At 45.9% G+C, this 24,885-nt stretch overlaps 1 protein-coding gene across 1 annotated transcript in view; it reads right to left on the bottom strand.

Annotated features, from left to right (window-relative positions):
- LOC129556377 (phospholipid-transporting ATPase IB) overlaps positions 1-24,885 on the bottom strand; it is a 485,203-nt gene that overhangs the window by 34,114 nt on the left and 426,204 nt on the right. The window lies entirely within an intron of this gene.

Here is a 24,885-nt window from a genome sequence, read left to right as displayed (position 1 = left end):
AAATGACAACACCAGGAGACTGAGATTAGTTTTGTATATATAATATAATGCACAGAACAACCAGGAGAAAGAAACTATACTGTAGAGACACTAAAAGACACAACAGATAAAAATGGAATACTAGAAAATGTTCACATAACACATGAGAAGAAACAACAGAAAAATGAAAAGTAGAACAAATAGAAAACAAAAGATAAAATGGTAAACTAAGTCCAAACATATTAATAATACTTAAAATATAAATGCTTTAAATATGCCAATTAAAAGACACAGGGTGGTAGAATGGATCACAAAATCAGACCCAATGATATGATACGATGTTTACAAGAAACTTACACTTTAAATATATTGCTATGCTGCTGCTAAGTCACTTCAGTCGTGTCCGACTCTGTGTGACCCCATAGACGGAAGCCCACCAGGCTCCCCCGTCCCTGGGATTCTCCAGGCAAGAACACTGGAGTGGGTTGCCATTTCCTTCTCCAATGTGTGAAAGTGAAGTCGCTCAGTCGTGTCCGACCCCTAGCGACCCCATGGACTGCAGCCTACCAGGCTCCTCCATCCATGGGATTTTCTAGGCAAGAGTACTGGAGTGGCTTGCCATTGCCTTCTCCGATATTGCTATAGAAAGACAGAAAATAAAAGGATGGAAAAAATATCTTACATGAATATTAATCAAAGGAAAGTAGGAGTAACTATATTAACATAAAGTAGATTTGAGAACAAAGAAAAAGTACTAGACAGTGAAAGACATTATGTAATGACAAAAAGGTCAATGTACCCAAAACACACAGCGATCCTAAATGAATGTCTATGCGCCATGCAAGAGATGGAAAGTGTGTGAAGCCCAAATACATTGAAAAGAAAAACAGACAAACTCACAATTATAGTTGAATCTGTCAATATGCCTCTCCCAACAATTGATAGCACAGACAAAATAAGCAAGGAAAAATCACATGATCGTATCAGTTGATGCAAATTAAGACCACAGTGAGTTATTATTACACAGCTTCCAGAGTGGTTAACATAAAAATAGGGACCACGCCAAATGCCAGCAAGGGTCTGGAAAAACTGTATTCCTCACACATTACTGGTAGGGATGTTATGTGGTCTGACCACTAGTTCCTTAAAAACACCAAACATACCACATCGTTGTGAATATACCAAAACCACTGAATTTACACTTTAAAATGATGAAATTTATGTATTTAAATTGTATCTCCCCAAAAATGATCAGATAAGCCTGGACTAACATGCAGCCCAAGTTGCCAATCTACAGAACTTTGATCTAAATAAATGGTTGATATTTTTTCAAAGGGTGGAGGGAACACCTAAACATGCAAGTACCATAAACCCAGCAGTTGTACTCCTGGACTTTTATCCCAGAAAAATGAAGAACTCATGTTCATGCAAAAACCTGTACACACACACCTATAAGAGCTTTATTCAAAAGAGCCCCAATCTAGAAACCCATGTATCTTTCAGCAGGTGAATGGTTTAACAAAGCTAGGTATATCCATGCCATGAGGGACTACTCAGCAATGAAGAGGAAGGAAGTACTGATACACGAAACAACACACACGAATCTCCAGAGAACTGTGCTGTGTGAGCAGAGCTCACGGCCAGAAGGTTACACACTGCACGGTTCATCTATATGACTTTCTTGAAATGACCAAATTATAGAAATAGAGACCAGAGAGACGGAGCTAAGCAGAGGATAGAGAGTAGATTCGATTATAAAAAGATGACATGAGAAACCCTGTGGTGATGGAAACATTCTATATCCTGGCCACGTCCGTGCCGGGTATAGATGACTGGATCTATTCCTGATTGTGAGGCTGTTTCTTCAGTTTTGCAGGATGTTGCTATCAGGGGAGGGCTTCCCTGGTGGCTCAGTCGGTAAAGAGTCTCCCTGCAATGCAGGAGACCCGGGTTCAATTCCTGGGTCGGGAAGATCCCCTGGTGAAGAAAATGGCAACCCACTCCAGCATTCTTGCCTGGAGAATCCCATGGACAGAGGAGCCTGGCAGGCTACAGTTCATGGGGTTGCAAGAGTCAGACACGACAGCAACTAAACCACCACCGCCACCACCACTATCAGGGGAACTAAGAGTACGTGGGATTTCTCTGTATTATTTCTTACAACTGCAGGTGAAGCTGCAATTTTCTCCAAATAAAAAGTTTTAATAAAAATCCCTCTCACTTTTACGCATTCCCTCCTGTTTTGTGTTTGTCTGCAGTTACCCTTTTGAAGAAGTAGGGAGAAAGCTACATCTCAAAGCTGTGTTAGAGAGGGATGGGGGGACCCTCCTCCATCCCCCGCCGGCCCTGCTCCAGGGAGCAGCCGTCCACCTCCGCGGAGCCGTCTGACCTCATTAGAGCAGGCTAAGTGGAGTTGGATCGACAGCCCCGCACATATGGAAACCATTCCCATCCCAGGACGTGCAGTGAGGTGGGAGGCTCCCCTCGAACAGAGCTGAGCACCGTGGGTCAGTCGGAGAGCCCACGGTGAGGTTAGGTCAGAGTCCTGGGGCTGTGAGGAACAGATAAATTAGCAGGGGCACCTGGCTGACCCAGAGGGGCCTCGGGGAACGGCGGCTCAGTGGGTTTAGCAGCCCCAGATGTAATGGAGAGAGGCAGGAATGGTCCAGGCTCCACACGTTTCCTGACGGGCATCTGGGGAAAGGATGAGCCTGAACAGGAATGCAGCAGTACAGCAGCATGTGGGTCAGCAAGAGGCAGCTTTACTGGCAGGAAGTTCTGTTAAAGCTCTGTTTCCACCCATTGGACCTGCTCAGAAGCATTGGCTAAAGGACCCTGGCTTCCTCTCCAACCCAGCATCCTACCTGCCCACCCTACCCTCCCTCTGCTCCAGCTGCAGGGCCTTCTGTCCTTTCCTGGAACACCCCAGACAGTTTCCCACCCCAGGGTCTCTGCCTCCCAGGCGGCCCCTTCCCCCAGTTCCCTCAGAGCAGCCCCAGGACCACTCATGTGAGAATGCCCTCCTCTCTCTACCCCCGTGTCCCCTGCTTTATCTTCATCCCACTTTCACTGCAGACTTTGTGTTTACGTCTGTGGTCTGTGCTGGACATCAGCTCCAGGAGGGCTGGAATTTGGGTTTTGTTCACAGTTCTGCACCCAGCACCAAGAAGAGTGCTTTAGCCCATAGCAGATGCTTAGGAACTATTTGTTGCAGGATTGAAGGAGTCAAGAGAGTCTGGTCTCTGGGCCAGAGCACCAAGCAGAGACAAAGACAGACGTGGCAAGGGCACAGAGCCCAAAGTCTTTCCTTCTCCCCATGAGCTCTCCTCTTCCAGAGGGGTGAGGGGGTAGCTGGCACGACCTCACAAGATCTTGTCACAGGAGCTTCTTTCTATGAAAGGGAATTTCCAGGCCCACAGGACTCCCAAGTCTACTTTGTTATTTGGCCAAAGAAGAGCGGGCACTTCTCAGCAGACCCACAGACTGGTGAAGAGTCAGGAAACCGTGCATCACGGCCCCAGGCCAAGGAGCACCTTCAGATGATGCCCAGAAGCACGGACTCACTGAAGGCTGCTAAACTAATAAATGAGGAGGTCCCTGGCCCAAATCAAGGTTAGGAATTAAAACCCCAGGATACGAGATCCACCAGCAGCCGAGAGGGCTTGAAGCGATGGCCAGTCAACAACCACCTGCCTTTGTCTCCCTTTCTGAGTACATGCCTCTCCCCAGCTCCACTCTGCTCTGTCGCTGCCTGACTTGGACTGGTTTTTTTTTTTTTTTTTTGCTTAAACTCTTGATTTTTAAAAAGATGACTCAAAAAGGAATACAAATTGGAAAAGAAGAAGTAAAACTTTCACTGTTCGCTGATGACATGATCCTCTACACAGAAAACCCTAGAGACTCTACCAGAAAACTACTAGAGCTAATCAATGAATACAGTAACGTTGCAGGATATAAAATCAACACACAGAAATCCCTTGCATTCCTATACACTAATAATGAGAAAATAGAAAGAGAAATTAAGGAAACTATTCCATTCACTGTTGCAACGAAAAGAATTAAATACTTAGGAATATATCTACCTAAGGAAACAAAAGACTTGTACATAGAAAACTATAAAAAACTACTGAAAGCAATCAAAGAGGACACTAATAGATGGAGAAATATACCATGTTCATGGATTGGAAGAATAAATATTGTAAAAATGAGTATACTACCCAAAATAATTTATACATTCAATGCAATCCCTATCAAGCTACCAAAGATATTTTTCACAGAACTAGAACAAATAATCTCACAATTTGTATGGAAATACAAAAAACCTTGAATAGCCAAAGCAATCTTGAGAAAGAAGAATGGAACTGGGGGAATTAACCTGCCGGACTTCAGGCTCTACTACAAAGCCACAGTCATCAAGACAGTATGGTACTGGCATAAAGACAGAAATATAGATCAATGGAACAAAATAGAAAGCCCAGAGATAAATCCACGCATCTATGGACACCTCATCTTTGACAAAGGAGGCAAGAATATAAAATGGAGAAAAGACAGTCTCTTTAACAAGTGGTGCTGGGAAAACTGGTCAGCCACTTGTAAAAGAATGAAACTAGAACACTTCCTAACACCATACACCAAAATAAACTCAAAATGGATTAGAGAGCTAAATGTAAGACCAGAAACTATAAAACTCCTAGAGGAGAACGTAGGCAAAACACTCTCTGACATAAATCACAGCAGGATCCTCCATGACCCACCTCCCAGAATATTGGAAATAAAAGCAAAAATAAACAAATGGGACCTAATTAAAATCAAAAGCTTCTGCACAGCAAAGGAAACTCTAAGCAAGGTGAAAAGACAGCCTTCAGAATGGGAGAAAATAATAGCAAATGAAGCAACTGATAAAGGATTAATCTCCAAAATATACAAGCAGCTCCTGCAGCTCAATTCCAGAAAAATAAATGACCCAATCAAAAAAAGGGCCAAAGAACTAAACAGACATTTCTCCAAAGAAGACATAAAGACGGCTAACAAACACATGAAAAAATGCTCAACATCCCTCATAATCAGAGAGATGCAAATCAAAACCACAATGAGATACCATTTCACACCAGTCAGAATGGCTGCTATCCAAAAGTCTACATGCAATAAATGCTGGAGAGGATGTGGAGAGAAAGGAACCCTCTTACACTGTTGGTGGGAATGCAAACTAGTACAGCCACTATGGAGAACAGTGTGGAGATTCCTCAAAAAATTGGAAATAGAACTGCCATATGATCCAGCAATCACACTCCTGGGCATACACACCGAGGAAACCAGAATGGAAAGAGACACGTGTACTCCAATGTTCATTGCAGCACTGTTTATAATAGCCAGGACATGGAAGCAACCTAGATGTCCATCTGCAGACGAATGGATAAGAAAGCTTTGGTACATATACACAATGGAGTATTATTCAGCCATTAAAAAGAATACATTTGAATCAGTTCTAATGAGGTGGATGAAACTGGAGCCTATTATACAGAGTGAAGTAAGCCAGAAAGAAAAACACCAATACAGTATACTAACACATATATATGGAATTTATAAAGATGCAAATGATAACCCTGTATAAGAGACAGCAAAAGAGACACAGATGTATAGAACAGTCTTTGGGACTCTATGGGAGAGGGTGAGGGTGGGATGATTTGGGAGAATGGCATTGAAACACGTATGCTGTCATATGTGAAATGAATCACTAGTTCACGGTCAATGCATGTTATAGGATGCTCGGGGCTGGCATGCGTGGATGACCCAGAGGGAGGATAAAGGGAGGAGGGAAGTGGGAGGGGGGTTCAGGAGGGGGAACTTATGTAAACCCGGGGCAAATTCATATCAATGTATGGCAAAACCAACCAATATAATATTGTAAAATAATTTGCCTCCAATAAAAAATTAATTAATTACATAAAAAAAAAAAGAAAAAAAAAAAGATGACTCAGTTTTCTCTTTTTGTAGGAACAGTATGTAAATGTGATGGGGGAAAAGAACTTCAGAAAAACATTTATAAAAAGGCAACCATGGAAGCAGCCCAAATGTCCATCAACAGAGGAATGGATAAAGAAGATGTGATACATATATACAATGGGACACTCTTCAGCCATGAAAAGGAATGAAACTGTGCCATTTGCAGAGATGTGGATGTAGAGACTGTCATATGGGTGAAGTAAGTCAGAAGGAGAAAAATACCATATATTAATGCATGTATGTTGAATCTATAAAAATGATATAGATGATATTGTTTGCAATACAGAAATAGAGACACAGACGTAGAGAACAAATGTATGGATACGACAGGGGTGGGATGAATCGGAAGATTAGGATTGACACACATACACCATTGATACTACGTGTAAGAAAGTGAAAGTCACTCAGGAGTGTCTGACTCTTTGTGACCCCATGGACTATACAGTCCATCGAATTCTCCAGGCCAGAATACTGAAGTGGGTAGCCTTCCCTTTCTCCAGGGCATCTTCCCAACCCAGGGATTGAACCCAGGTCTCCCGCACTGCAGGAGGAGTCTTACCAGCTGAGCCACAAGGGAAGCCCAAGAATACTAGTGGGGGTAGCCTATCCCTTCTCCAGTGGATCTTCATGACCCAGGAATTGAACCTGCATTGTAGGCGGGTTCTTTACCAGCTGAGCTACCAGGGAAGCCCAGCAAGTGTAAAGTAGATAATGAGACAACCTACTATATAGCACAGGGAACTCGAGTCAGTGCCCTCTGGGACACTTAATGGGAAGGTCATCCAGAAAGAGGGAATAGATGTTCACGTAGAGCTGATTCACTTTGCTGTACAGCAGAAACTGACACAGCAACGTAAAGCAACTGTACTCCAATAAAATTTTTTTAAGAAGGCAGCAGTGAGTGATTTTTGATGGTTACAGGTAACAGCTGGAAGAGGGGCTGACGTAACACTGGGTTCTGGAGAAAAGCTGGGGGCGTGGAAACCACGCAATAAAGGTGGGTTTGAACAATGAAGCCTGCTGGGCTGCAGTCTAATTTCCCAAGGGTAAGGCTAGCAGCCCTGGCGCGTAAAATACTGGAAAGTCAACCTGCCTGGACAAAGGAGTCAGTCTGTGAAGGTTAAGGCATGCGGACAGGGCCTTCATCATATTTTTTTTAAATCAGTTAAATTCCCTGAATGTGAACTTGCCCTTAAATGAAAAATAAAATTTGCCTATTAGAACCTGAACAGATTTGAATCAAGTATGAAACCACTGATATCTCTCATGATGGTGATTTTGTTTTAAGGTAGCCAACTTCCCAGGAGGCCCATGAAGCTGCAAATTAATTCCAATAAAATAACTACCTGTCCACCATCACCCCACTTTCATTCCCTCCAATACACACAGGGTCTGGGCAATGAACACCTGACTTCACAGATCCAAATCAGCGTGCAGACAGACAGAAAAATTCAGAAGGGGCCACAGGGTCCCCCGACTCAACTGTGGAAGTAATTAAAGAAAGATGAGCTTCTCTACCGATTAGCCTCCTAAACACTAATTAAAGATAATGATGGATGGAGGTGCTGCCTGCCCTGTTCTCTGATGGCTGCAGGCAGGTGCCCCCAGGGAGGCGAGGGTGGAGTGGGCACTGCCTCCCTGCCAATCGGTGGGAAGACAATAACCTCACCCAGTAAGAACAACTGGGGAGGCCCTGCAGACTCAGACCATTCTCTGTTTCTTTACAGACGTCAGACCACAGACGAGTCACTGCTCGTTCAGCCCAGCCCACGGGGAGAGCTGGAAGACTTCAAGAAATTGGTTTTTAAACCAGAGCACTTGAGTCACAGTCTTGAGCTGCCTACAGCCCGTTTGGGAACCAGGGGGGTTTGTAACATAAGCAAGACTTTACGAAGGGGGATGCACTCAGGGTCCTGAGTTCCCAGAGTCCAGCCGGCCACTCCCAGCATGTGGGGGAAGGCTCCCTTCCACCGTCCTCCTTCACTGCATCCCCAGTTGGGGAAGGGACTGTGACAACAAGTCCTGGGGAGACTCAGGAAAAGCCACCAGTTGCCCTCCCTTTTGGATGACTGTGTTCCATGTGGGATGTGGCGCTGAGCTGCAGTGCCTGGGGACAAGGTGAGTGGGGTGACTGTGGGGTGAACCCAGGCCTGTCTCCAGCCCTGTGCCGGGGCCCAGGATCTCCACGCTCGGGCAGTGGGGGCGTCCGAGCTGTGTGACCTGAGGGACAGGCCTGCACACTGGCTGAGGCTGACGTCCCCGCTCCGTGTCTTGGCGGGGCCCCTTTATCACTCCCAGGGGACAGGTCTCCGCTACCAGGCAGGGCCACTTTGGAGCTTTCCCAGATTTTTGGAGATTGCCCAGAATCCTCTCTGGAGACTAACAACTCTATTTCCCATGGCCAAGCCGCCGGCCTAGCTGAACCCCTGACTTGAACTGCTTTTTGCTTAAATAAACTCTTACTTTTAAAAAATATGCTTTCAGTTTTCTCTTTTTGTAGGACAGTATGTAGACAGCAGCGATGTTTCTCTGATGTTGCTATTAGTTGCTATTTCATAATCTTTATGGATGACCCAGAGAGAGTCTTCTTGGAAGAGGCCCTGTCTTCTTCCAGGTAGGAGAGCTGCTAAACCTGCCAGTGTTTCTGGCAGACCATCGCTTTCAAAATTTCAAAATAAGATTACTGTCTGCATCACTGCTGGCTCACGCTTTGCAGTCTGAAGAAGAGCCCTCGTTGAGAGGACTTACCTATATCCAACAGGGTGAGGCTGTCCAGGCAGGTCTGCTGGATCACCTTGGTCTGGGTGCCCAGCAATCTGTGGGAAGGTCCTGGCAGCTGATGCTGGGACAGTGTGTGAAGGATGTGATGAAGAAGAGAAATACACGGGGCGCAGGAGAGAAAACAGGTTTCCCTTTTCTTTTCCAATGGAAAAAAAAAACCTCTGGATTATGAACTTTTTAAAGAGTGTATTAAATGTTTAAAGTTAACTCTTCATATATTATTACCTGGCCTCTCTCTGGGTCATCCATAAAGATGATGAAATAGCAACTAAAAACCATAGTCTATCTCCAGTGTTTGATCCCTGTACTTCAGGAGTGCACAAACCGCACTGGAGAACGCTGAAACCTCAGAGCATGACACACCTCTGCCTCTGGGAAGCAATGCTGTTTTTCTAAGATAAAGAATAACATCCATCGAGAGAGGAATGGCTAAGGAAGATGTGGTACATAGATACAATGGAATACTACTCAGCCGTAAAAAGAATGAAATAATGCCATTTGCAAGAACATGGATGGACCTAGAGGTTATCATACTCAGTGAAGTAAGACAGAGAAAGACAAATACCAAATGATATTACTCATATGTGGAATCTGAAAAAAAAAAAAGATACAAATGAACTTATTTACAAAACAAAAACAGCTTCAAAGACTTAGAAAACAAGCTTATGGTTGCCAGAGGAAAGGAGAGGGGCGAGGAGTTTGAGGTTAACAGATATGCACTGAGTGCTGAGTGAGTGCTTGGTCGCTTAGTCGTGTCAGACTCTTTGTGACCCCATGGACTATAAGTCCATCAGTCTCCTTTGTCCATGGAATTCTCCAGGCAAGAGTACTGGAGTGGGTTGCCATTTCCTTCTCCAGGGGATCTTCCTTATCCAGGGATTGATCTCAGGTCTTCTGCATTGCAGGCGGATCTTTATTGTCTGAGTTACCAGGAAAACCCAAGATGCACACTGCTATATATAAAATAACCAACAACGAGCTACTGCATAGCATAGGGAACTTACACCTAGTGTTTACTTTTTACAGCCTACTTTTGGATGTGATTTGTAACAGTAGTCTGGGTTTTAACACCTTCTCCATTCCTGTAAACAACCAGCACATGTTGTTTCTCCTGGCTGCGTAGATCCATCAGGCCCCGCCTGGGCGACCACATGCCCACAGAAGTGGTGTCGTGATTTCAGGATGGAGGCCAGTTCACAGTCAGCTCCAGAGACAGCGCTCTAAGTTTGCATCTGTGCTCAGTGCTTCTCTGCAAGGCAGTCACTCACCTGCACTTTTCCTTTTCTCAAAAACGGTGTGAGGCCACTGTGAGAAAACCTTCCTATGTTGTAAGCTGTTCTAGGGTGGGGTTGAGGGTGACCCTGGAATACTCCTGGATGAAATATGCACGTCCCAGGACAACCCTGGTTGGGGGGACTCCTGGGGACATCTGAACTTTGTTTCTGCCTGGACACACTGCACAGAGCGGGGTGAAGAAAGGCCAGTATTCTCTCCTCAGAGGATCTCACTCTGGCTATTTCTCGTAAGTGAGGCTAAGTGAGGCTGTCGACGGCTCCCTGTGGTTTACAGAATAAAGCCCCACAGGTCATATGATCTGGCCCTCCACCTACTTATGAGACCTAACTTCTCAGCCCTTGTTCTGCATTTTTCACTGTGCCCAGATAACGCTTCACATCTGCCCTACAGCCAGACCCCCGCCCCCCACCCCGTTTCACTCTCCAGGGACAGAGCCTAATTTGCACGGTGCTCTCTGGGCAGTCTCTCCGTCCCTGTTACAGCACCTTCCCACTGTATTCCCATGCTTATCTGCCATCCCTCCCTGAATTTCTATACCACCCACAACGACCTCTGGCAAAACACAAGGACTCAGTATAGGCTCTTGGCTGGTTTAGCAACACCACGAAGGACAACAACATCAGCATCTCTGGGTGAGCAAACACATACCAGAAACCCCATGTGGAAAACTCTCGGGAGCTCCACTTTTATCCAAGCTGACCCCTAGCGATTAGGAGGAAATCGCAGCAAGGTTCTGTCAGAGAACCTCTTTTCATAACATGACCTTCAACAACAGGATATGCCTATTCACAGGCATTTTAAAACAGTGGCATTCTACTTGCTTATCAGGTGTTTTGTACAAAACATTTCTGAGAGTTTGGACGTAAATGGTAATGGTTTATAGAAGAAAAAAAAATTAAGGGAGTATTATGTCCTGTACTGCTCGCTGATGGTTGAGCAGAGTTTTGAGAGAACAAAATGTCACTGAAAACTCTAGAGTTGTTTTTGCTGTTACTTCCTTTTTCTTTTGTTGTTCCGATAAATAGTAGAAATATTCTTTGCACAACAAAGAAAGCCATTGATAAAATGAAAAGACAACCTCCTGAGTGGGAGAAAATATTTGCAAATGATATGAATGACAAGGGATTCACATATAAAATATAAACAACGTATACAACTCAGTATCAAAAAAAACCCCCACAGAACCCCCATTAAAAAATGGACAGAAGACCTGAAAAGACAGTTTTTCCAAAGAGGCATGTAGATGGTCAACAGACACAGGGAAAACTGCTCAGTACGGTACTCATCAGGGAAATGCAAATCACAACCACAGTGAACTATCACCTCACACCTGTGAGAACGGCAGTTATCAGAAAGACAACAAACAACAAGTGCTGGTGAAGATATAGAGCAAATGCAACCCTTGTGCACTGCTGGTGGGAATGTACGGAATAAACTGGTGCAGCCGCTATGGAAAACAGTGTGGAGGTTCCTGAAAAAATTAAAAAAGAACTACCATATGATCCAGCAACTCCACTCCTGGATATATATCCAAAGAAAATGAAAAGACTAATTCAAAAAGGTAAATGCACCCCAATGTTAAAGGATGCATTATTCATAACAGCTAAGATATGGAAACGCTCTTAGTACCCATCAACAGATGACTGGATTAACACACACACACACACACACACACATACAATGACATGCTGCTGCTGCTGAGTCACTTCAGTCGTGTCCGACTCTGTGTGACCCCATAGACGGAAGCCCACCAGGCTCCCCCTTCTCTGGGATTCTCCAGGAAAGAACACTGGAGTGGATTGCCATTTCCTTCTCCAGTGTGTGAAAGTGAAAAGTGAAAGTGAAGTCGCATGCTACTCAGCCATAAAAAGAATGAAATTCTGCCATATGAAGCAATGTGGATGGACCCGGGGAATACTATGCTACGTGAAATGAGTCAGACAGACAAATACTGTATGATCACTTACACGTGGAATCTAAAACATAATACAAATGAATGTACATTGCAAAACAGAAACAGACTCACAGATACAGAAAATAAGCTAGTGGTTACCAGTGGGCAGAGGGGAGAGCAGAGGAAAGAGAAAGGGGTATGAGATTAAGAGACACAAACTACCATATACAAAATAAATGGGCAACAGGGAATTATAACCATCATCTATCATAGCTTTAAATGGAGTACAACTTATAACAATACTGAATCACTATGTTTTACACCTGAAACTAACATTACAAATCTACTACTATATTTCAATAAAAAATAGAAATAGATGTTCTTTTGTTGTTCTTGTAAGGCAGAGATAGATGAGAAATGTTGGCTGAGTACATGTGTGTGTATATACCTAACAACATCAATCAGTGGTTAGGTATGAGAAAACACTTGCTGCTGACATGAACATGAAAGCAACAAGGAAAATCCGAGTGGATCCCCAGCAGGTGCGTCTCCCGGCCTCCACGCTACGTCTACTGATGTCATGGGCTGGCCGCGCTCCAGCAGGGCTATAAAAGAACAAAAGTCAGAACCACGAAACCTCTGCTGAGTATGAGATGCTGCCTTCAAGAGAGAAACGAAGGCAGGGAACACAGCAGTGACACAGCTATGAAGTAACCCTGATGGAATGATGTGGTTATGTCCTTTGAGAATACGACACAAAAAGGAAGAAGTCGATCATAAGGGTCAAAGGAGGAAGGAGGATGTCTGCTGGGCTGAGAGGCGAATTCCCTCACGATGCTCAAGACGAACCTTGATCTGGAATCAGACGGTGCGCTCTGCCCATAGACATTCCTTACAAGACAGCACAGACACATATCTATTGTTTCTGAGGACGAAAGGGTGTTCTCATTTCCCAGCACTGAAGAAACTCAAGCGAAAACCTCTGAGGGACGGCATAAGTGGTCCTCAGCCGCTGGATCAGGGCGGCAGGATTTCCAGATGCAAGAAGCAGGGGCCAGATGGAGCAGCCGTGCAGGTGCGGCATTTCCGTGGGTTATCAAATGAGCAGCTGCCTTGGATTTTAATTTGGAAAGCCGCTGGGGAATCTCAGAGGCTCCAGGGCACATTATTTGTGATGCTGGTCAAAGAACCCAGCACCGTGGCCATCAGGCCTGCACACAGCCCAGCCTGACACCACTGCCGTTGAGGGTCTTAGCATCTTTCATCTGCTTTGAGAAAGGCTGAATGAAAGATGCTGCCTGGATGAAGCAGGCAGAGGCCTTCGTCTCCAGCCTTGACAGTTCTCCCGCTTTCTACATATTTGTAAGGATAGTGAAAAGATGCCACCAGGACAAGAAGCCCAAAGTTCACGTGACCAAAGTGTTTCCACTGAGTTCCTGTCCTATGTGCTTTTCAAAAAAGACAAGTGCTTTCTGAATAAGTAGCACAGAGTCAGGACCATATAGGGTGTCTGGGTGGTATGTCAAGGCTTTAATAAACAAAACTATTGTTCTACAGATATCTTGAATATCTAACAATTGTGACTATTTTGGATGAACTGGCAACAAGAAATCTATGGTAGAATTTAAATTTTAAAAATTTCATTAATAATGAAAAGTTATATTTGTCAGTAAATTAAATAAGTGCATACAAATTTAATCACATGTTCAAGAAAACTGGGTCCTGTGGTCCCCTTGCTGAGACCCATCCCTGGCTCTGGTGACTGAAACCCTGGTCCCCTGAGCTGGCTCACAATCCCCCAAGAAACTCTGCTGCCTGCAAGAAGACTCTGCCTGCACTGTGGAGGCCCCGGTTCGACCAGACAGCCCCCTTGGCTTTCCCACCAGCCTCTCTGCAGCCAGCAGAGCTCTTTTCTCAGATCTCTGTCTGGTTGGCCGTATGTATTGATTTTATTCGGGTCTCTGATGAGTGTTACCTGGAGAGGCTCTACTGCCATTCCAGCCCTGCCAGTCTCACCCCAGCACAGAGCTCTGCCTCATTTTCCTCCTTTTCTCCTGTTCATTCTTCTGTTTGTTCTTGTCACCTACACTGGAATGTGAACCCCAGCACAGCAGAAATCTGTCTCGCCCTACGCCACACCCTGGTCTGGCTGGTCCTTACTTCGGACTTGTCTCTTAGTAAGCCGATCACTGGTTCTATTTGTTTGGAAGCCAATGTGGTGACTCATTAGCAAGTGTGTGAACTCCCAATTATCCCGATTATACCACCCATGGTGCCCTGAGTAGATCCTAATTGCATGAGAGAGAATACATGCTGAAGATCCATGTTATCACTGTCTTGTTAGGAAGCAAAGACTTTGCTGAGGTCCCTGAGTAGCTGAAAACCAAGGTACCATGATTAGTAGTCATGTCTGTGTCCTGGCCCAGAGAAGGATTTACTCTCTAGAGACACAACTCAGTCTATCACTAAATGCAGTGATTCTTGGACATGACCATCTCCTAGTTCTTGTGTCTTGGAAATTTATTCTCCAAGTTCTTCTCAACCTCAGGGTCGTCAATGTCATATTTACCTGTGACCAAATAGGCAAATAGATGGGGAAAAATGGAAACAGTGACAGACTTTATTTTCTTGGGCTCCAAAATCACTGGGGATGGGGACTGCTACCATGAAATTAAAAGACACCTGCTCCTTGGTAGAAGAAACTATGACAAACCTAGACAGTGTATTAAAAAGCAGAAACATTACTAAAAATATCTGTATAGTCAAAGCTATGGTTTTTCCAGTAGTCATGTATGGATGTGAGAGTTGGACCATAAAGAAAGCTGAGTGCCAAAGAATTGATGCTTCTGAACTGTGGTGCTGGAGAAGACTCTTGAGAGTCCCCTGAACTGTAAAGAGATCAAATCAGTCAATTCTAAAGTAAATCAACCCTGAATATTCATTGGAAGGACTGAAGCTGAAGCTTCAATCCTTTGGCCATCTGATGTGAAGAGCTGACTCACTGAAAAAGACCCTGATGCTGGGAAAGAGTGAAAGCAAGAAGAGAAAGGGGTGAGAGAAGATGAGATGGTTGGATGGCATTACCAACTCAATGGACATTACTTTTGAGCAAACTCCGGGAAACAGTGAAGGACAGGGAAGCCTGGTGTCCTTCAGGCCATGGGCTCACAAAGAGTTAGACATGACTGAGCGACTGAAAAACAACAAATGGGCCTCGATTGGCCTTCCAGGTGCCAGGTACAGATGGGGCCGCCTCATCTGACACAAACAACCATGCCTGGGACCTGGGCGATATGTTCAGAGCAGTGTCAGTGCAGAAGCAGATATGGGACATCAACGAAAAATGTCCAGCAGCCCATCTCAACTTTTCCCCCCCAACAGTCCAGTATGACCGAGGGATTCAATAATCTAGTGACTGCACCACAAAACCCACTGGCAGGGCACCAGAAACTCCACACTTCTTTCTTCAGCCTCCCCAAGAACTGAGGAGTGAAACAGGTGGTAGCATTGGGTCTTTCCTGGACAACATCTCACTGTGGCTCTGTTTCAAAGCAGGTATTCTGGGTCATCTGGTTTCTGGCTAGGATATTTTGCTCCCATCTCAGCTGGAGGCAAGGGAGAGGGGTCGGGGGGAGGGTGGGCAAACGGAAAAGCAAACAGCTCACCGATAATCAAAGGAAAGCAATTAGCAGAGATTGTCTAAGGCAGGGAAGAACAAATCCCTGCCTGGAATGTGAAGCGTCACCATTCAAATGATATGACCTGTACAAGCAAAACAGAAGTCTTACGTCCACCCTTGATTGCTTCTCTTGTTGCTCAGATGGCTTAAATATTAATAAAGTCAACTTTCAAAAAAGAGGATTAAAATAGTTCATGTTAGTTTTAAAAGGGTGCAATAAGCTGTTAATCCTGGAAAGTTACTGACATTAACTTCATGGGTGAAAAATTTTTGAAAAGGGATCTTGTTGGCAGATAAAAGTTGACACTGAGCTAACTTAAGTCATAATCCCAAAAAGTTAAACATATTTAAGTCATTTGACTAATAGGATGAGGACTGCTCCCAGAAAACCGCTGATCAACACTGAATCTGCCTTCACCCATTATCTCGTCTCCCTACATCGCAAGGAAACAACGCTCCTGCCTGGCCCTCTCCAGGTATCCGGTAAAGATGCCATCATCTTTCATCAAGCTATGGCCAGTGGCTAGACTCTGGGCACGTCTCAGCACAGCTAGCATGCCTCTGAAGGTGGACGAGAAGTCTGTTTCTTGCTTCAAAACAAATGACAAATGGTGTTCAGAAAAGTTGTTCTTAATTATCAAACTCCAGGCCATAACAACAACAACAGGGGCCCTTGGGATGGAGCATCATAAAGTATTAATAACAGAGCTGATTAATTCTAGTTGACACGGGTGGCTTAGGTGTTCATTAGCCACATGCTAGTCAGGTCTCTCACCCCCTTAAGAGTTTATCCCTCATCCCGTCCTTCCTGGGCCCAGGATGCACAACAGTCCCCAGAAATCCCCGTCTGGGTCATCCCGTCAGCCCTCCTATCATTTTCTGGGTCATTTACTCTCCCTGTCCCCCAAATGCATTTCCTCGCCTGCTCTGACATCTCCCTGGTCTCACCTGGGAGTGTTGCTGCCTCTCTTGCTGGTTGTTTCCCTGAGAAGGCTCCCTGGTGTCTAAACTGAAAGACCTGCTGATGTTCAGCCTTGCCCCAGGCTCTTCCCCACCCTTAGGGTCTGTTAGGCACACGCTGGTCCCCTGGAACGTGATGCTGGCCAGACGCCATCTTTCTCCACAAGGCTGCTCCTGTCTGAGCCCGTGGAAACAGAGTAGTCAGCTCCCTGCCCTTCTCTCCTCTGCAGTGGTCAGTTGCTTGGCTTCTGTGTTCCTTTAAGAGAGGGTATGGTTTCTCCATTTGCTTCATGTTCTTTCTGCTTTTAGGAACCGAAAGCCACCACCCCCTGACTCCCCAGCTCCTGCAGAGCCCTGCTTATGACATCAGACCCTGGTCTGCAGCCTCTGATGGGGCTCCCGCTCCAGGACCGGCCTCCCTCCTGGTCTCTGGGGCTCCGAGGTTCTCCAGGAACTCTGAGGAAGGTCAACTCAGAAACTGAAGCACTCAGTGACGCTCACTATCTTGGCTTCCTAGAAAGAGCCCTGGACTTGGAAGACGGGGTCCAGACCCTGCTGAGTTGGACAACCAGAGCGTGAGTCCACCTCCTGGAGGCCAAGCTCCCCACTCTCTACAGAAGGAAAGTACCAATTGCTGCCTGCAGCGATGATCGTGATGAGGAAAATCAAATGGGGCATCACGTCTTCAAGTCCATGGCATTAATAACAAGGAAGGGGATGCTTCTTGAGATTCAAAGAGACATAAAAAACAGAGCAAGCACATGTTATGTGCGGACCTCGCCTAGATCCTAAAACACACCCAATAAAACCCTAAAAAAACAGGGCTGAGATGACGCAGAAGATCTGTTTATGGACTGATTATCAATTGATACTGAAAAATGATTGTTAATTATTAGAGGTGATAACAGGCAGTAGAGTTACAGTGTTTCTATGTCACAGCACAAACAAGGATAAGATTATTAGTCATCAGTTCAGTTGTAGTCCATCAACCCATGGACTACAGTCCACCAGGCTGCTCTATCTGAGGGGATTCTCCAGGCAAGAAAGAACACTGGAGTGGGTTGCTGTGCCCTCCTTCAGGGGATCTTCCCAACCCAGTTCTCCTGCATTGCAGGTGGATTCTTCTTTACTGTCTAAACCACCAGGGAAGCCCATAATGTAGGATATTTAGAGCCAAATGCTGACGTATGCCAGGGTGAAATGCTGTTATGTCTAGGATTTGCAAAGAAAAAACAGGAGTGGGGAGTTCCTTGGCACTCCAGAGGTTAGGACTCGGTACTTTCACTGCTGAATGCCTGGGTTCAATCCCTGGTCAGGGAACTAAGATCACCCTGCAAGCTGTGAGGCGTGGCTGAAAATAAGAAAGAAAATATTTATAACAACAGGCGTATGTGATTGAAGGCAGAAGAGAAGGGGTGATAGGAGATGGCTGGATGACATCACCAATTCAATCGACATGAACTTGGGCAAACTCTGAGAGACGGTGAGGGGCAGGGAGGCCTGGTGTGCTGCAGTCCATGGGGTCGCACGGAGTTGGACATAACTTGGTGACCAAACAACAAAAGGGACTAGATGAAGCAACTGTGGCAAAATCTTGGTAAGTGTTGAATCCAGGCAGTGAGTACACAGCAATGCCTTATACTAGTCTCTCTACTCTTGTGTTTGTTGAATATTTGAATAATTTAGAAAACTGTGGAAATAAACATACACAGGGAAGCCCAGGCATTCATCAGGATAGTGGGAAGACTCGGGAACGAGGGAGCAAGGTCAGTGTGTCCAGGGGAGGAAGCATTTGTCCTCAGGGCTGGGTCCCTGCAGGGCAAGGATCCAACTCCTATGTCTCTCCAAGCCCTCTGGGAAAATCAAAGATCCAGTGGAATTGAACTGCAGTTCTGCTTCTGAGTTACAGACACAGAGGCATTAACACTTTCTGAACATCTACATGTGCTACGGATTTAACATGTATTATTTCATTTAGACCTCAAGTCAAAGTGATGATAAGCAAACAAAAGTTCAGAGACGTTTGTAACTCAGCCAAGGTCACACAGCTCAGTGAGCAGCCGGGCGTGGAGCCCAACCCAGGTCTGTCTGTCTCCACAATCTGTGTTTCCTCCCCAGCTTCATGACACATCGATGGAAAAAATGCAGCTGGAAGTGAAATAAATCTTAACCAGGTGTCGGAGGCAGAAGTTTGCCACCTGGCCTGGAGAGGTTCATTGAAATGATGGCATAATTTCCTAACCTTTCAGCTAATAAAACAACTAATAGATATTTTAGGGGGGAAAGTGTGGTGAGGAGGTGGAGAGGGAAACAAAATGAATGTGTTGTCTGCAGCCAATACTTGGAGAAAGAAAGTATGTTTCCTGAAATGATATAAAACCCACATTGGAGAATAATATTCGGTCAAGCTGGTCGTTTCCTAGTTTTGGCCTTGTTTCACTCATCTTTGACTCAGCGGTTGTACCCAATTTGCCTTGGAGGAATGACGAAACCAAATAGCTTTTGAAACATTATTTTAAAGATCAAAGGATTTCTGTTTGAAGATCAAAGCAGAATGGATATTTTTTTGCTAAGAGCACACACTCAAAATGTATTGGGCAGTTTTTGTGTTTTGTCCAGTATTCTTGCCTGGAGAATCCCATGGACGGAGAAGCCTGGTAGGCTACAGTCCAGGGGGTCGCAAAGAGTCGGACACGACTGAGCGACGGGACGGACGGGACGGACGGTTTCAAAAGAGCCTGGGAGAGTGTGGCCTGGGGTGGAGTGGATGAGCTCTTTTGTCTGAAAACTCTGCTAACGGTGCTCTGTGACAACTTCGAGGGATGAGGTGGGGACGGAAGCAGGCGGGGGAGTTCAGGACGTGGGTTGTGGGGGTGGGGATCGGAAACACATGTATACGTACAGCCGATTCATGTTGATGTATGGCAAATGCCATCACTATATTGTAAAGTAATTATCCTCCAATTAAAAAAAAAAAAGAATAAAACAACCCCTGCTGATGTGTTTCAGACTCTGTCTTCTGGTTTTGGGCAGATGACACTCCACGAGTAGGCCCAGATGGCCAGTAAGGACCATGTCCTGGCTGTGGGGAGCAGCCTTGATGGGACGGACGCTGGGGGACACAGGCTGTGGCTCAGACAGAGGAGCAGAGAGGAATTCCCGAGAGGCAGACGTGCATCTAGATTTCCCCTGAGTGCTGGCTCAGGCAGGGCAGGGTGGGGAGGTGGGACATTGAAGCCCGTGCATCAGTGCTCGCAAAGGACAGAAAACCACGTGCAGGATGCTGCGATGGCTCAGGGGCCCGAGGAGACCAGCCGCAAGGCTTCCTGTACCCAGGCCTCAGCGAGCTTAGGGAAAGCACATTAAATGAAAGAGAATTCCACCACTTGGCTGGCCCAAGACAAGGGCAGCAACCAGAACTCTTGACCTTGAACCTGGAGAAGATCAGCACAGAGTCCAACCCCACTGACCTCCCGCCAACTCTGATGAGCAGAAAGAAGGTCTGGGACAAGACTGGGGCCTCCTTGTTGTTCCTTCAGACTTAAGGCACAGCTGGGAAACTGGGAGTTTGCATCAAACACACCCAGCCTTTCTTCTTGCTTTGACGAAACATCTAAAATACCAGGACACCCCCTACTACACACCAAGGAAGAAAAACAATGTAAAGGGGAAAAAAACAACAGCTTGTCCCCTTACATGATATTTTAGGCATTTGTCTGAACTGTATTTGTAAAGGAAGTGGCCACTGGTAGATTTTCTTCCAGCAGGAAAAAAAAAATTGCATGAGTTACGCATTAGGAATAAAGAGAGAGGGATAAACAGCAAGGTCCTGCTGTACAGCATAGGGAACTACATTCAACATCCTGAGAGAAACCATAATGGAAACCAGTATGAAAAAGAAAGCATAAATGCATAACTGAGTCGCTTTGCTATAAGCAGAAATTAACACAACATTGCAAGTCAACTCTAGCTGCTTTTTAAAAAAGGAATAAAGAAGGAGAAATATAACCAAAACATTGAAACAAGGCATTCTTCCAACTTAGCTCATTTTTAAGACCATGTAGAGCAATGGTGTGCACGACAGACTGTTCCACAGGCAGAATGGTAGGGTTATCTTCTGGTGAAGAACGCTGGGAAGATGGGTTGGCAACAGGTGTTCTCAACAACCAAATACCTGTAAGTTCTTAGCATCTCTACAATACACAAACTACCTGGAGAGAAAAACGCTCCACCCAGAAAAAACAAACTAAAAATCAAGAAAAATCATTTTGCTTATCCCCTTGGCATTTCTTACTTCACTATACTTTCCAGACACCTAGTTCTCTTTCTCGGTTTCTTTTCTCTAAGTCATGAGAACAGGCTGATTTATGTCCAAATCACACAGGTTAATTTTGGAAGCCGATTCCACTCATGAGAGAAGGCAGAAACCGGTTCAGGAAACTTTAAGGTTTACCAAAATCATGTAAAAGTCTGGGAGCTTAGATACGATCAATAAAATGTTTAGGTATTTTCACTGGATGAATTAGGGTCACACAGGGGTACTTGGGATCTCCAGGTACCATTTCAAAATGGTCATTTGGCACAAAAGGGGTTTTGGAATTGATGCATAAAGATTTTGGTTCTGTTTCTTACGAGCCCGTTCCTGAGAAAAACGGCTAGACTTGGCTGTTCGTTAGACTTTGCCAGTGACTTGGACCTGCTTCTAGGACTTGGCAGGCTGTGCTCAAGAGGCCCTCTTTCGGGCATCAGAGCTAACCTGAGGGACACTTGACAGGCAGGGCGGCCACGGAGCCAGGACACCTGGGTGCTGCGGCGGCAGGCAGGACCAGAGCCCTCATCCGTGCTTCAATGTGAGCTCCCCTCTGAAGCCACCAGAGGAAAGAGCCCTGTCACTAGAGGTCGAGTGACAGCCTGCGCCCTCTGTGGCCACTTTCAACGGGAGCGATCGCCCTGGCACCAGCTGCATGGAGGCTGCAGGTTCACTTTCCTCCCTTCGCTGGGTTTCTGCATTTCTACTCAGTCAACAAATATTTATGGGGTCTTCCCTGGTGGCTCAGTGGCTAAAAATCCACTTGCCAATGCCGGTTTGATCTCTGGTCCGGAAAGATCCCACATGCCGTGGAGCAGCTAAGCCTCTGCGCCATAACTACCAGCCTGTGCTCCGGAGCCCGTGCTCTGCAAGAGAGGCCGCTGCCACAAGAAACCTGCACACCGCAAAGGAGAGCAGCCCCTGTCGGCCCCGACTAGACAAACCAGAGCAGCAACACAGTCCCAGCGCAGCCAAAAGTAAATTAATTAATTCAACTAAAAGAAAACAAATATTTACAGAGCTTCCCTATGCGCCAGCCTGACAGCTGGAGAGAGAGGCGTGGATGAACTCAAACATCACACGGGGCGGGGAAGCAGGCACGGGGAGGTGGGAGGAGAGACAAAATATTCAGGGTCTCTCAAAGAGGGAGTCGGTTTGTGACTCTTCAGAGGGAGGGACAGGGCGGCCCCCACCCCGGCCCGGGCCGCCCCTCCCCCAGGCGCTCCCCAGCAGCAGGGAATCCAAGCAGGAGTGAAAGGAGCCAGGCAGGTGGTAGACGAACAACTGGGAGGCAGAGTCCTCTCTCCCCGGAGCAGCTGCCTGTCCAGGCTGCCCATGGACCACCCAGGAAATCCGGGAGCCACTGAGGGGAGGAGTCAGATGGAGTAAGGAGTGCCAGGGGTGGTGGGAGGCCTGGAGACCCTGAAGTCACCTCTCCAGGAGCCCCAACGTGAGGCTGGATCTGGGACAGTGAGAAAGGAAGTTGTGACCCCACGTTTCCTCCTGCACATCCGCGTTCTCACCCTCCCTCCACCCCCCGAATCGACTGTCCCAGCGAGGGGTTTACAGGATGCTCAGAGAAGAGATTCCAAAATGCAGGAGGCATAGATCACGTTTAAACTCCAGTTACCTCCTGATCCACCAGAACATATGAAAGTGAACTTTGAACAGGATAAGTGCTTTTAGAAATTACATCCTCTTTGAATCTGAAAAAGTATGTGTATGTGTGTATAACTGAATCACTTTGCTATACACCTGAAACGAATACACATTGTAAATCAACTATACGTCCATAAAAAATAAGTATGTTTTAATTTACTTTTTTTTTTTTAATCAACCACAAGCTGAGAGCCCACAAGACCCTTCAATATCACGACCTTCCTGCCAAACCAAAGCCCAGCCCCCAACCTTTTGCTGGCCAGAGACTCAGGCTTGATCCCTGGGTCAGGAAGATCCCCTGGAGAGGGAAACGGCAACCCACTCCAGTATCCTTGCCTGGAGAATCCCATGGACAGAGGAGCCCAGCGGGCTATAGTCCATGGGGTCACAAAGAGTCGGACACGACTCAGCAACTGAGCACAGAACTGGTCAGTGTGCTGTCACTCATCATAAATTCAGTTTCATAAATTCTAACACCTCCCACCCCCCATGAGTCTCCATCTCTAACAGATGAAGACAGTCTCCTTACAGAAAATCTCTCGCCCAAGACTGCAGGGCTCGCCATGGCTGAGCCAGGATTCGGACATAGGCTCAGAGCTCTGTGATCCTCCCTGCACACATCAGACTCGAGCCCCCGCCACACATGCTCTCGTCCTTTCTGTGCTCCACCATCTCCCCATCCTCACAGCTCTGTCTTCCATCCCGTCTCCAGTGGGCAGCCTCTCTCGATTTCTCAAGCCAGAGGCCGCCTGGGATTGCCGCCTCTTCCGGACATCCCCTGAGCTGCTAACCCCCCATCCAGGCCTGTTTTGAGGACCCCACGGGCCGGAGATCCCGCCCAGGTCAGCTCAGACTGTCTCACGCTGCCTTCCTTGCAGTGTTTTCCTGTCCAATGTTTAAGAAGAGTTTTAGAATTTTGCTTGGAAACTCTCATTGTCCTCAGAAATGACTCATGATCTCTTAGAAATCACTGTGTATATATGGGAGAATTCTTGAGATACAGAAAAGCCTGTAAAATATTTTGCAAATAGGATAAAACGGTGTGCTTATTTCGCTTTAAGACTGATATCCATGTATTAATTTCAATTTTCAGAAGCATCTCCCTATTTTTAGAAGCTATGAACATGTTGTTTTTGGAGATTAAAGAATTTTGTGGGTCCTTGACAACCCAGACACAAGCCCTGTGTCTGCTGTCCAACGGGCAGAAGAGGCCTGCTCACCCTTAGCTGTGTGGCCCTTGTATCAGTTATACACAGACCACCTTAAAGCCCAGTCCTGCCCCCACCAGTCATGACTTCAAGCTTCAGACAGAGATTTTTGTCCAGTTGACTGATAAAGTCTTACAACGACTAGCTCAGCTGCCATAAAATGAATGCTAATGGACTCAGGAAAAATGTCATAAATACACAAAAAAATCACAACTTCAACCACAGAGCCTTCAATCCTATACTCTTCAGCCCCTTTCCTAAAATATCTAGCCATTTGAGATAATATTACTGATACTTCTCAAAATATTTGCATTCTCTTTCCTAAAAGCAACACAAAACAAAAATGCTTTGATTTCACTGGTTTGAAAGACGGTACAAGAAGACAGACCCTAAATAAAACAGAACATAAATATCAGAGGGTCTCTGGAAGTACTCCACCTCTAGAGTTTTGTTTCTTGAGTAGCTAGTTCTAGGGTCCCTTCCAAGTACTTAGAGGGGAGCCATGCTCATAATCTCCTGGACCTCCATGTCCCTAAGGTGGCCAAGGCCTCCTATTACCTGCACATTGTCCTTGGGCTCAGGTCAGTTTCCTTCAGTAAATTTTAACCAGATGCAATCTGATAACATTTTAACACACACGATTAAACCAAACCTACTCACATGCTCAGCAGTTAGGGGAGAAGTAGGGGCCACTGAGGCTCTGTAAGAAATAAGGGGGGTGGGGGAGGGGGCAGTCCCTGTTTTGCTGGACCAACCAGTAGGTCAAGTGATGCTGTCTCAACACCAGGAGCAAAAAATAATTCATCAAAAACAAAACAAACCCTGGGTATACTTGGAATGAGCAGAATCTATACAAACAAAATGCATTCTTCGATGAGCAGAACTTCAGGGCAGATACCCTTTAGCATATCACTGGGGCTGAGAGCAAAAGGCCTGGCTTTTAAACATGCTTTGCTAATATTGTTGACACAGCACTTCTCCACCTGAAGATCACAATGCTATTCCTATTTTCTGCATGTCCAGACTCTGTTTCACCTGGGGCAGGCCCAGGGACCTGAAAGTCAGATTTCATGTTGCCCCTGAGAGGGCATGGTTTCTGTCTCACCCATCATGTGCT

The sequence above is a fragment of the Moschus berezovskii genome, chromosome 13, assembly GCF_049115385.1.
Source record: "Moschus berezovskii isolate FMDL1 chromosome 13, NW_MosBer_1.0, whole genome shotgun sequence".
NCBI classification, from domain to species: Eukaryota; Metazoa; Chordata; class Mammalia; order Artiodactyla; family Moschidae; genus Moschus; species Moschus berezovskii.
The sequence above is the reverse complement of the archived record's forward strand: the minus strand, read 5'-3'. Positions and strand labels throughout refer to the sequence as shown.